Genomic DNA, 11,856 nt, shown 5'->3' on the forward strand with positions numbered 1-11,856 from the left:
CACATTCATCATGTGTCCAGTGCCTCTAGGCAGGGACCCCCTCAGTCCATGAGGCAATTCAGAGTGCTGCCTCCCCTTGATTTGTTTTGGGTTTCACACCTGGATGCTGGGGCTGGTGACTCTCCTGGGACAGCCCTGGGGCAGGGTGGACACTCTGGACAGGGTGTCCATTTAATTTGGATTCCTTACTGCACTTGTTCTTCTGTGCGTATCTGAGCTTATGGAGATGGACCACTACTGATGAGCTGATGGCTCCTGTGACGGGCCTGGGAGCAGACAGGGCAGGTTATTATCCATGCTCCCCCATCTACCATTGTCTCTCTGTGCTCCTCTGTGCAGGTACAGATGACCTTTTTATCACATAACATAACACTAAGATGCTCAGGAAATATTTTTTTGCCGCTGATCACCAATACTAGCCTAGAACATACTTAAGAGTATCCATAGCAAATAAACTATGCAGGCTTAGCAAAAATTATATGGTATTCTGCTATCAGTATTGCATTGGTATGAGCCTGTCTATTGGAGATGGTGTGGGCTGTTCCCACATTGTAATCAGTGATGGCAGTTTGTTAGCTGACAGAAGAAACAGAGCTGACCTTCAGCTCCTCTACTGGAAAGCCTACTTTTCTATAATGGGCATAATCCAGAGGCTTTTGATATCAGTGGAAAAAATCCTATTGACCTATCCGGAGCTGGAATGCACCTGTTACATGTATAAGGACACTTGAAACTTGATTTTACAAACAGGGCTTTTGCTTGTGCTTGGCTGATGGTTTAAATATGAACTTACCTCTTTTTTGCCTGTGATAGGCTTGAGTGTGCCGAAAGTCTTAATTCTATAGAGACCTTGGCACCATTCTCAGTCAATGCAATGTAGCTGGTGGGCCTGTGGGTTGAGGGCTGCCTAGTTTCTTTGACCAACTTACGTTTATTATCTCATGTTGAGCTACTCCATTCACCTTTTGCTGCCCATGTATCTTTTCTCTTTCTTGGTCTGCCTGCTTTCTTTAGGTTGAAAGGCTCTCGGGTGCTGAGGCTGTTACAAGTTTGTGTAGCACGATGTCTCCCCAAAAACTGCTAGTATCTGCTTAGACTGTAAAAGGCTAGTTTAACGTAAACAACAAAAAGAACATAAACTAGACAGCAAGTAACTTGTTACACATGCCTGTATATTTGAATATGGTTTATGTACACAATTACTGCATTTTTGTGGTTTTAGTGTGTTTGTTGCCTATATTGTTACACGTGCCTTTTTTTCTATGCAAGAGACAGAAAAGAGAGGTTCTGTCAATGCACGCATGTCTCTGTAATGTGATCACTAGGCTGCACATTTTAGACCTTTGAAATTCACAATAGCAGCGTTGTTTCAATTTTTCTCTCCTTTAAGCCAGGCAGTGCTAGTAACAATTGGCCTGTAGGAAAGTGCTATAAATGTCAGGCATGCTTAATGGTTTAAACGTGACCTGAAACTCTGCATGTAAACCTTTCTTGTTGACTGAAGTAGAAAACAAGAGGGATGATAATCTGTGTGGCTGTGCACGTTCTGTGTGTGCATAGACACACAATCAATCCTTTGGTCACCCCACTGCACTCTCCTCTACTTCTGATTTAAGGCACATGAATGCAAAGAGAGAGATGCTAACAGAAAAACAAAACTTTTCCTTCAAAACCTGCTTGCAGGCACTGTGACACTGCACAGATCACGTGCATCTCCCTGAGTGCCCAATGTACTTGCTACTGCTATCGTTGGAGTGCCTATATGTGTGCCTAGACTGAGGTATGTATCACTGCTCAGGCCTTACGGCTGAGCCAGTGTCTTTGCCAGGAGATGGCAGGGACTCATACTTGATTCCTGTGATTGAGATGGATAAGTGTCTGAGAGAACCTCCAAGGCAAGCTGATAATGTACAGAAAAAGGAAGTTAGCAGTGTTAATCAGACTTAAAGAGCATTAAATCAAGAGGAGAAATGCAACAATCTTGAGATGAGAAACTGTTGTAGCAGCACACAAATACTTGCAGCTAATCCTCTGATGGACAATATGACAGAAAGGCTACATGATGGCTTTCTCTGTGTACAACCTCTGTGCTTACCAAGTTCCACATCTTATGCTTCACAGTTGTGCCACATGTAACACTCCAGTGCCTTTGTTAGTCTGCCATGCAGGGAGACACTGGGGATTTATCTTAAATCGCAGACTGACATTTACATATTTTTAGATGTCTTTTCAAGAACTTTCCTGGTTTCCAAACGCTCAGAACTGTTGATTTCAGTATGTATGTTCAATTATATAGTTGTATTTGCTGGTTTTGCTGACATTTTAGAAAATAATATCTGGGTTGTGTGGGGTTTTTTTCTTACTGCTTTATACTAAAAGAGATTATTAATGCTTCATTAATCAACTCTTCAAAGTGTGATTGCTCCTGAATAGCTCTCAAAACCTGACTTTTTACTACTTATTTTCATTAGGGCTTAATTAACAGAGGAGATGAAAACTAAAATCTTCAGCCCACTCAAGAATGAGATATTGCTTTTCAGAAGATGGCTTTAGAACACGTCCTGTGTTTTGCAAGTGAGTTGCAAAAATGCTGTAAATTTAGACCAACATTCTCCATATAAACTAGAAATAAGACTGCTTTGTGTCAAGAGGAAGAGTAGTAAAATTGGGCCATCACTTCAATTAGTAATCTATACCTTTACTAGATGCAGAAACAATAGTAAATGCCTGAGAAAACCATTAGTAGACTTGGAAGCAAGGATTGCCCAGTTAAAATCTTCTTTCCTCTGTACTCAGTCTTCTCAGCTAATATATTACTGTTCTGACTCTCTACTTGGTGTGGCAGTCTACCTAATGCAATGCTATAAAAATAATGAAAATGCTTGTGTTGCAAAAGCAGCTTGGGACTGATGCAGTTTCCTGAGCATCTTGCTTTGTTTGGTGCTCTTTGTTGGCAAGTAGCTCAAGAGAGTGAGGCTTTGTGTGACAAATATACTAGCCTTACATAACTGACATCATATTACAGTTACCCTTATTTGTCTTCTCTTTAATTAACATCTCAGCGTTTGGCACCTCATCTGATTTCCTATAAAAGAATTAATGGATTTTAGGGAAAAAACAAAGACTTAAGGTAAATGTCCTATGGGGGAGTCAGCTGTCACACTCTTAATGATTTAAAAGGATCAGAATTTTACTTCCTACTTCAGGATGGGTGACTATTTTAGTGCCTGATCCAAATTTAGTCAGTAACACTGAAATTGTAAGTTGTTGTGCTTATCTAAGTGACCGGGGGGATCATGGCCTTAGTTGCTTGCAAAAGGATATATGGTCTTAATGTTCCATGGAAACAACAAATGTTACGGATTGAGGTGAAATGGGACTCAGAACAATAATGAAAGAGCTGCTTATGATGGGTCTAGAGTATAGACTCAGAAATATATACATCCATGTTTAAAATTTGAAAAAGAGGATTTTCATAAAGGATGTGTAAACGAGGGGGACGTGAATTGCTGGAAACAGTTACTATTTTAGATTTGAGAAGGACATAGGAGAACAGATCAGTCTGAATTTTAGAATCCTTGAATTATTCCAAGAATGAAATAGTATTTGAGATAACATCTGGCATCTAGCTTGCTTAATGTATTATATGCTTATTGCTCTTTGAAAGAAGAGATCTACCTACAGTGTATAGTTTAAAACTACAAGAACACAACTAATATATTTGCGACACTGATGCTGAAGTTTGTGCATAAGTTGTATGGTGTCAACCTATTGTGGAGACAATGACTTGAATACAAGTTTCCTGGTCGTTCTTCAGCAAAAAAGAACTTTTAGTTACTTCTGATGCAACCTACTTGTATGTTTTTCTCTGAATCCTTTTGTTCATACATCATCACCATAATGACTGAAGTCCCTGTAGATCACTAAATATAGTGAAATTGAGGTAAAATTTCTTCAAACCAATTACAAGCACACAGTTTATTTTCCCGTAAATGGAGTTTTGGTTATCTCAGTTGATTACATCACTGACATACCACAGTCTTTTTAACATGGATAATGTCTTTAGGTATTAGGGAACAGAATATTTATGTCACTGTGTTCATATTTGCTTGACATTATGTAACTGTTTAGTTTAATGAAGAAACTATAACTATTGTATCTAAAAATGTTACCAGGCATTAGAGTATGCATGTGTGTTTAGGACTGAGTTTGGTGTTCTTGATCAGACATTCAGGTTAAAATAAGTACTCCGGTTTCAAAAACTTTAACACTTTTCTTGTGGGTACAAATTAGAGAGTGTCCTTGAATGTGGCTTGTTAGTGTATTTTATGAGAATGCATATTGTACTTTTCTACTCCTCTGTAGGTGTATACGCAAATATACCGTTTTCCCCTTCCAATACTGTTGTATTACCTTAGCAAGTGCTCTTCCATGATGCTAATAGTTAAAGTATTTTTGGTCCTGTTCTAGTTCACATTATTCAATATTCTACTGCTTTAGGTATGTATTTAGGAGAGAATGTCTGTGAAAAACTCTATCAAATGATTATAAAATTTACAATAAGCATACAATGGCCTGGCTGCAAATAACTCCAGCAGGCTTTAGAAGGAAATGGAAGATAATGCTTTACCTTATTGACAAACATCGGAACTGGTTAGGGCCTCAGATCACAGAATCTGTAGGTGTTTAACTTCCTTGAAATCTGTGATGAATAGATGTGAAAACACCTTTAAAGATTTAGCCTGAAATTTGGAAGAGCAGATTCTCCAAAGGTAACCAGGCATATGCATTAGCTGTGTGCATGAGCTTGTGTCCCTCCTCCCCTGTAGTTCTGTCAGGCAAGCATTTTTATTGTAAGCAACAAGAAATCCCTGAGCGAGGGTAATTTTTGAAAGAGGTGATGACAGATTGGAGAAATGGGCTGACAGGAACCTCATGAAGTTCAGCCAGGAGAAGTGCAAAGTCCTGCACCTGGGGAGGAACAACCCTATGCACCAGTACATGCTGGGGGTTGCCTAGCTGGAAAGCAGCTCTGCAGGAAAGGATTTAGGGGTCCTGGTGGACACCAAGTGGAACATGAGCCAGCAATGGGCCCTTGCTGCAAAGAAGGCTAATGGCATCCTGGGCTGCCTTAGGCAAAACATTGCCAGCAGGTCAAGGAAGGTGATCCTTCCCTTTTGCTCAGCACTGGTGAGGCCACACCTGGAGTGCTGGGTCCAGTTCTGGACTCCCCAGTACAGGAGATACATGGACATACTGGAGAGAGTCCAGAGAAGAGTTACAAAGATGATTAAGGGACTAGAGCATCTCACATATGAAGAAGGGCTGAGAGACCTAGGACTGTTCAGCCTGGAGAAGAGAAGGCTCAGGGGAATCTTGTCAATGTGTATAAATACCTGAAGCAAGAGTACAAGGAGGACAGAGCCAGGCTCTTTTCAGTGGTGCCCAGTGACAGTACCAGAGGCAACAGGCACAAAATGAAACACAGGAGGTTCAATTTGAACATCAGGTAACACTTTTTCACTTTGAGGATGACTAAGAACAGGCACAGGTTGTTTGGGGATGTTGTGGAGTCTCTGTCCTTGAAGATATTCCAAAGCCATCTGGACATGGTGTTAGGCAACTGGCTCTAGGTGGCCCTGCTTGAACAGGGGTTTGGAGCAGATGACCTCCAGCAGTCCCTTCCAGCTTCAACCCTCTCTGATTCTGAGAAAATTCATGCAGAATGCATTAACTGTTTCTTCTTGAGAGATTTGCTGCCTCTTTTCAAATTCCCCATATGAATGGTGCTATGGATCTGGTGCTCTTTTTGGTCTTCCTGTGTGATACTTGTTTTCTGAAATTTTTATGATTTAAAGCTGCATAGCTGTTGAGCTACCCTCCCCGGTCCTGGGGGATAGGGGAGAGAATTAGAGAGGTAAAAGTAAGGAGACTCATGGGTTGAGATAAGAAAAATTTAATACTACTACTACTACTACTAATGATAATAACAGAACATCCAAACAAGTGATACACAGTGCAACTGCTCACCACCCACTAATCAAGGCCCCGCCTGTTCTTGGCTAGTCATCCTGGAGGAGAGAAAATCCCAAAACTGCAATCTTGGAAGACAAAGAGAGAGCTTCTTGGCCCACCTTCATCCATATACTGAGCATGCCATTGTACGACATTGAATATCCCATTGGCCAACTTGGATTCATTGCTCTGGCTATGCTCCATCCCAGCTTCTTGTGCACCTGCACACTAGCAAAGCATGGGAAGTTGGAAAGTCCTTGATTTCTTAGCAACAACCGAAAACATCAGTATAGCATCAACGTTCTTCTTATGCCAAGTCCCACACTGAATCCAACACATAATGCTACTCTAGATATTAAGAAGAAAATTAGCTCTATCCTAGCCAAAACCAGGACAGTATCCACCCCTTATTCCATACCATTTACATCATGCTCCAGTTCTACACTTCCCAATACATTCTAATTAATTACCACCATTTTTCCTGCTGTTTGATATATGCACATAGATATCATTCCCTTAGTCTATAGTCTATCTCTCCAAAATATGTACTGAGTTCATTTAATCTGTAACTTTGGGCTCCATCTGTCATTACAGTCTTTCAAGGCAGGAAAGATGATGCATTGTTTGCTCAGTCAGTGAGCTATGAGTCAGTCAGTCATAGCTGAAATGATTGACATACGTAAAGCAACCACATGTCATGGTTGCAGAAGAAATAAGTGTTTTTAAAGTCACTGGAGGTCAGATGATTTAGCACACTTAGGCTAGCCCTTTTTCACTTTGACTTGAACATATTTTTCTGTACTTAATTGATGCTAGGAGGTTTTATGGGAAGTTTAATCAGTCAGGCTTTACCAGTTTTCAAAAACAACCCTGTGGACAATATTTATGTGATATTAAACCTCTAGGAGTTACCAGAAAGGCTAATTAAAGCAAAATTACTTGCTAGCTTAAAGCTATATTACATTTTTAGATTTCTTTCATGTCTGAGTAGTTAAACATATGTAGAGAGGAACATTAAAACAACAACCTATGTATATGTACATATATTCTATATATTTTACTTGTGCAGTATATCATGAACCAGAACTAATTTGACGTGTGAATTTTTTGTAAATAATGTATGAAATATGTGCACCAAAACAGGATCACATGTAATTAAACAGGTACGACTTGGCTTGTTTATCCCCAGTGCCAGAAACTGTTCCATATCAGCTGATGAAGGATGGAATATGGTTCATTATGTATGTTTGTTTCAACCAAACACTTTAAAATACTGAATTAATTTTTACATAACTCAGTAGTATTAATGTTCTTACTACAAAGTGGGAGGTCATACTTCGCCAAAGATCATAGTATCATAGAATCATTAAGGCTGGAAAAGACCTCAAGGATCATCAAGTCCAACCATCAACCCACACCACCTAACTCACTAAGCCATGTCCCTAAGCACCACATCTACACGTTTCTTGAACACCTCCAGGGACAGTGACTCCACCACTTCCCTGGGCAGCCTGTTCCAATGCCTGATCACTCTTTCAGTGAAGAAATTCTAATATCCAGCCTAAACCTCCCCCGGCACAACTTGAGGCCGTTTCCTCTTGTCCTATCACATGATGATGACAAGAGGCTAATCTAATTTAAGGCATTTAAATTATTACTTCCAATCCTCAGGATTTTTTGGGTTATTTTACAGGAAATGATGTTTTTATTGACCTGGAGAGGGAGCAATAGGAAGACCAATCTCTGCACTGTGGAAAAGTGGAGAAATGGTGATGGATGGTCTTGCAAGATGCATTTGGCTTTCCAGGGTAAATATACCTATAACTGCCATATAATTCCTCTCCTCATGCTGTAGATATGTCATTTAGTAAACCATATATTCCCATCAAGCATTCTCATTTTGCAGCAGACTAAAAGCTTGATGTTTGATGAAGAAAAGTGAGCTTATTCTTAAACATCTGTCCCGTCATAAATAACAGAGTTGTAAAAATAATATGAGTAAAAAGCTGATTGTAATATATTTTTATTTAGGTGATGTTGTTTTGTAAAAAAAAACAAACAAACAAACAAAAAAATATGTTGCTACAAGAGATCGCTCACGTGAGGGTTGGGGGGTGTGTGTATGCCTATAAATCCAAAAAGCTCCTGAACTCTTCACTGCCCAGAGGAATGCAGTTTTTGATGGAAAACCTGATCAGTTTTACATTAAGAGTGCAAAGATGATGAAGTCAAAAATAAGTCACAGTGACTTACCTGACAATTATGAGATTTGACTTTTTTTTTTTTTTTTGGAACACATACTGTTTTCCTGTTTTGATCTCTTTTCTTGGAAACATTATAAGTAAGATAAGCACTGCTTTTATTGAAGTAAACTCTGTATGAATAATATATGCTAACTTGAAAACAGTATTGATGTTGATATAATCACCGTAATACTCTACATGTTTTAGACATTTTAAGGAACGACACAGCAAATATTTCTCAAATATTCACACTTGAAATGAGGAGATATCCTACTGCAGAAAACATAGAAAAACTTTTATTAATCAAAGAGCCTCAGATAGGTAGTCTTGAACTGGTTTCTTTATCTAATCTAGCTTGAGTCTTTTTAGTGACAGTGTTACATGTCATGGCTTCCTTTCATGAAATTGGTTGAATTCACCACGGACTTAAGCAGGAAGAACTCCATAGATTAGAGCTGGTGTTATGCCCCACTTTTCCAGGGCCTGATGTCTATTTGCTGACTTTGTCACAGCAGTAGTTTGAGTCATTTGCAGTAGACAGCTGGGCAGATCAGGATCAGATGTCTGCTAAAATAAACATTTGCATTTTTACTCTAAATCTGTGCCAGGGTGTTACAGAAAAATGTACACCAACAAATACTGACTTATGAATTCATAGAATCATAGAATGGCCTGGGTTGAAAAGGACCTCAAAGATAATCTAGTTTCAACCCCCCTGCTGTGGGCAGGGTTGCAAGCACTAGAGCAAGCTGTCCAGGGAAAGAAAAACGCATGGCTGTGTGCCGCCCGGGAATCGAACCCGGGTCACAAGAATGGGAATCTTGCATGATACCACTACACCAGCGGCACAGTTATTAGTGTCTGTTAAGCTGATATTTCCATGAAGTCTTACAGGTTTGATCTCTGGAAATATTCTCTCCATTTGAAAATGTGGTGGAGCGATCCTCACCAGCAGCTAAGCCCGCAGTCAGTCACTTGCTCACTCTCCCACAGCCAGATTGGCAAAAGCAAGAAAAACTTGTGGGTCGAGATAATGACAGTTTAATCAATGAAAGAAAAAAAGCCAACAAACCAAGTGATGCAAAGCAGTCACTCACCGCTTCCCTCCAGCAGACCAATGCCCAGCCAGTCTCCAAGCAATGGTTACCTTGCCCCTGCCAGTTTTGTAGCTGAGCATGAAGTTATATGGTATGGAACATCTCTTTGGTCAGTTTGAGTCAGATGTCTTGGCTGTGTCCCCTTGCAACCTCTTGCCCAACCTATGCCTACTCCCTGGAGGTGGCAGAGTGGGAAACTGAGGTGGCTTTGGTGCTGTGCAAACTCTGTTAAGCAGCAGCTAAAACACTGGTGTGTTATCAAGTTTTTTTCATCACAAATGTAAAATGCAGATCCACATGGACTGCTATTGAAGGAAGTTAACTCTATCCTAGCTAGACCGAATACAGAAAACTACATTTGTTGTGGAAATGAGAAAAACAAATCACTTCGGAAATTCCTGAAATGTCAAGAATTTATCCAGTAGAAATGATCTTGAGAAACAAAAATTTCTACAGAATCTTTTTTTCCTAAAAATAACAATACACATATGAAAAATGTTCTGGACTCCCCCCAAAAAAGACAGAAGTAGCAACTTTGGTTTTGGGAGATTTTCACATAACTCTGAATGAACTTGCTCTTGGAGTATGTACCCATGGAGTGACCAGGCTGCTTGTGAATAGATGTTTAAGGGTTGGAGGGATGGGTTCCATGTACTTGACAGTTGCTGTGGATCATACATGTATAGATATTGTGGAAGGGCCTCAAGCTCATACTTCAACTCACCATAGAAGCTGTCTGTGTTGTAACTGAGATGCGGAAAGAAATGTTGGAAATGAGAGGTGAGATCAATCAAATGTTTGTTTGAAGACCTTTTCTGAGCTGGTTGTTCATGAAGACATAGATGAAGAGGAGGGAAGAGAACTGACACTTTTCTTGCAAGGTCACAAGTTCTGTCTTATAACTGTGGTAGGAGAGAACTCTTGTACATGGCTTGAAGTTCTGCCAAGCCAAACTGCTTTTCTCTACAAACAGTGTTTTTGCCACCACCTCTTCTCCCCTCACAGAACTAACACAAGTGAAAACATAGCTACAATTGCAGAACTATTTGCTTCTCTTTTTTTGCTGAGTGCACCAGTCACTCTTTACCTGTAATTGTGCTTTATAAAATAAGCAATATGGAATAATTGCACCCAATGTCCAGTCTCTACAGGTAATGATAACAGCAGTGACCTCTGGCATAGAAACAAGTATCTATAAAAATGAGAAAAAAGTAAAGTGGGAGTAACTGTCCCCCTGGAAGAACTTAACCACTTTACACAAAAACACAATAATAAGTCTCATAGTGGCAGGTTTGTCATTTTTTTGGAACATAAGGAACAGGTGGCACCTCAGTATAAAACAAGCCATGCCAGCATCTGTTGTCCAAAGCAAATTTGCCACTGAATTTTTTTAATAATAGTGGAGAGACAGATGCCCTGGGAAAGACCAATAGGCCAACACGTTGGCTTGGGGGTTATTTCAAATTTCTAAGTAGATACAACTACTCCCTCTTATTGCAATGAGAGTACGGACTGTGGGTCATAATTGCTTTTTCACTAAATTTCCTTTGAAATAGGCATGATGGTGATTGCCTGAAGTAAGGGCCTAAATGGTGGTGGGACAGAGGGTACCTTCCACAAGACTGTGGCTGACTCTGACATGAGGAAGGCAGAAAGGGCACAGAAGCACAGAGGCTGAGAGAGGTCTTTGGAAGTCTCTGATACAATCTTCTGCTCAGAGCAGCCCCAGTTGGATCCGGTTGCTTGGGACCTTGTTTAGTCACATTTGGATACCCTGAAGGGTGGAGTCTCTGCAGCCTCTCTGGGCACTTGTTCCATGTCTGAGCACTCTTATGATGATAATCTTTGCCTTTTATCTAGCTGGGATTTCTCCCGGACCTGGTACTGCTCATCCTTCTGCTGCAGAGCAGCTTTGAAAAGAGTCAGGCTTCATCTTATCTACACCCTCCCAGCAGGCAGCTGAAGTCACCTGTCAAGTCTGCCCCTGAGCCCTTTTTTCTTGGTGCTGACCAGAGGCAGTTCCCTCAGCCTGCCCTTGTGTGCCATGTGCCCTGGCCCCTCACCACCCCAAAAGCCCTGGACTGGGTCCACACCCGACCCATCAGTATCTTCCCTGGACTGGGGAGACCAGGAGAGGACACAGGAGTCCAGATGCACTCACCCAAGTGTCAGAGAGGGAAGCATTTTTACTGGATTTTTTGTTGTTTTATTGGTGGGGTTTTTTTAATTGTTTATTGCCTTATCTTGCAAAGAACTGCTAATAAAGCAGCTAGAAGGGACCTTGATGCTGAAGGCCAGGACTTCTTCCTGGCAGAACTGCAGTCTTCTTCTTCAAAGGAACAGCTGTCTCTAACTTCTTCGTGCACCACCGTAGAGGGTCTGGCTTTGTCTTCAACCACCCATTGAGAAGCCTTCTTGTCCTCATACTGAAGAAACCCCACCTCCAGGCCCCAGGCACCTTGGTGGCCCTCTGAGGGGTGACTCCTGTTGCCCTAGGGCAG

General features: G+C 40.8%; 1 non-coding gene across 1 annotated transcript; it reads right to left on the reverse strand.

The window, feature by feature from the left end:
• Positions 1-9,036: 9,036 nt before the first annotated feature.
• TRNAG-CCC lies at positions 9,037-9,107 on the reverse strand. The gene has a single exon. It is a non-coding gene; the product is annotated as a tRNA-Gly (tRNA).
• Between the last annotated feature and the right edge of the window lie 2,749 nt (positions 9,108-11,856).

The sequence above is a fragment of the Pterocles gutturalis genome, unplaced genomic scaffold, assembly GCF_000699245.1.
Source record: "Pterocles gutturalis isolate BGI_N339 unplaced genomic scaffold, ASM69924v1 scaffold4955, whole genome shotgun sequence".
NCBI lineage: Eukaryota > Metazoa > Chordata > Aves > Pterocliformes > Pteroclidae > Pterocles > Pterocles gutturalis.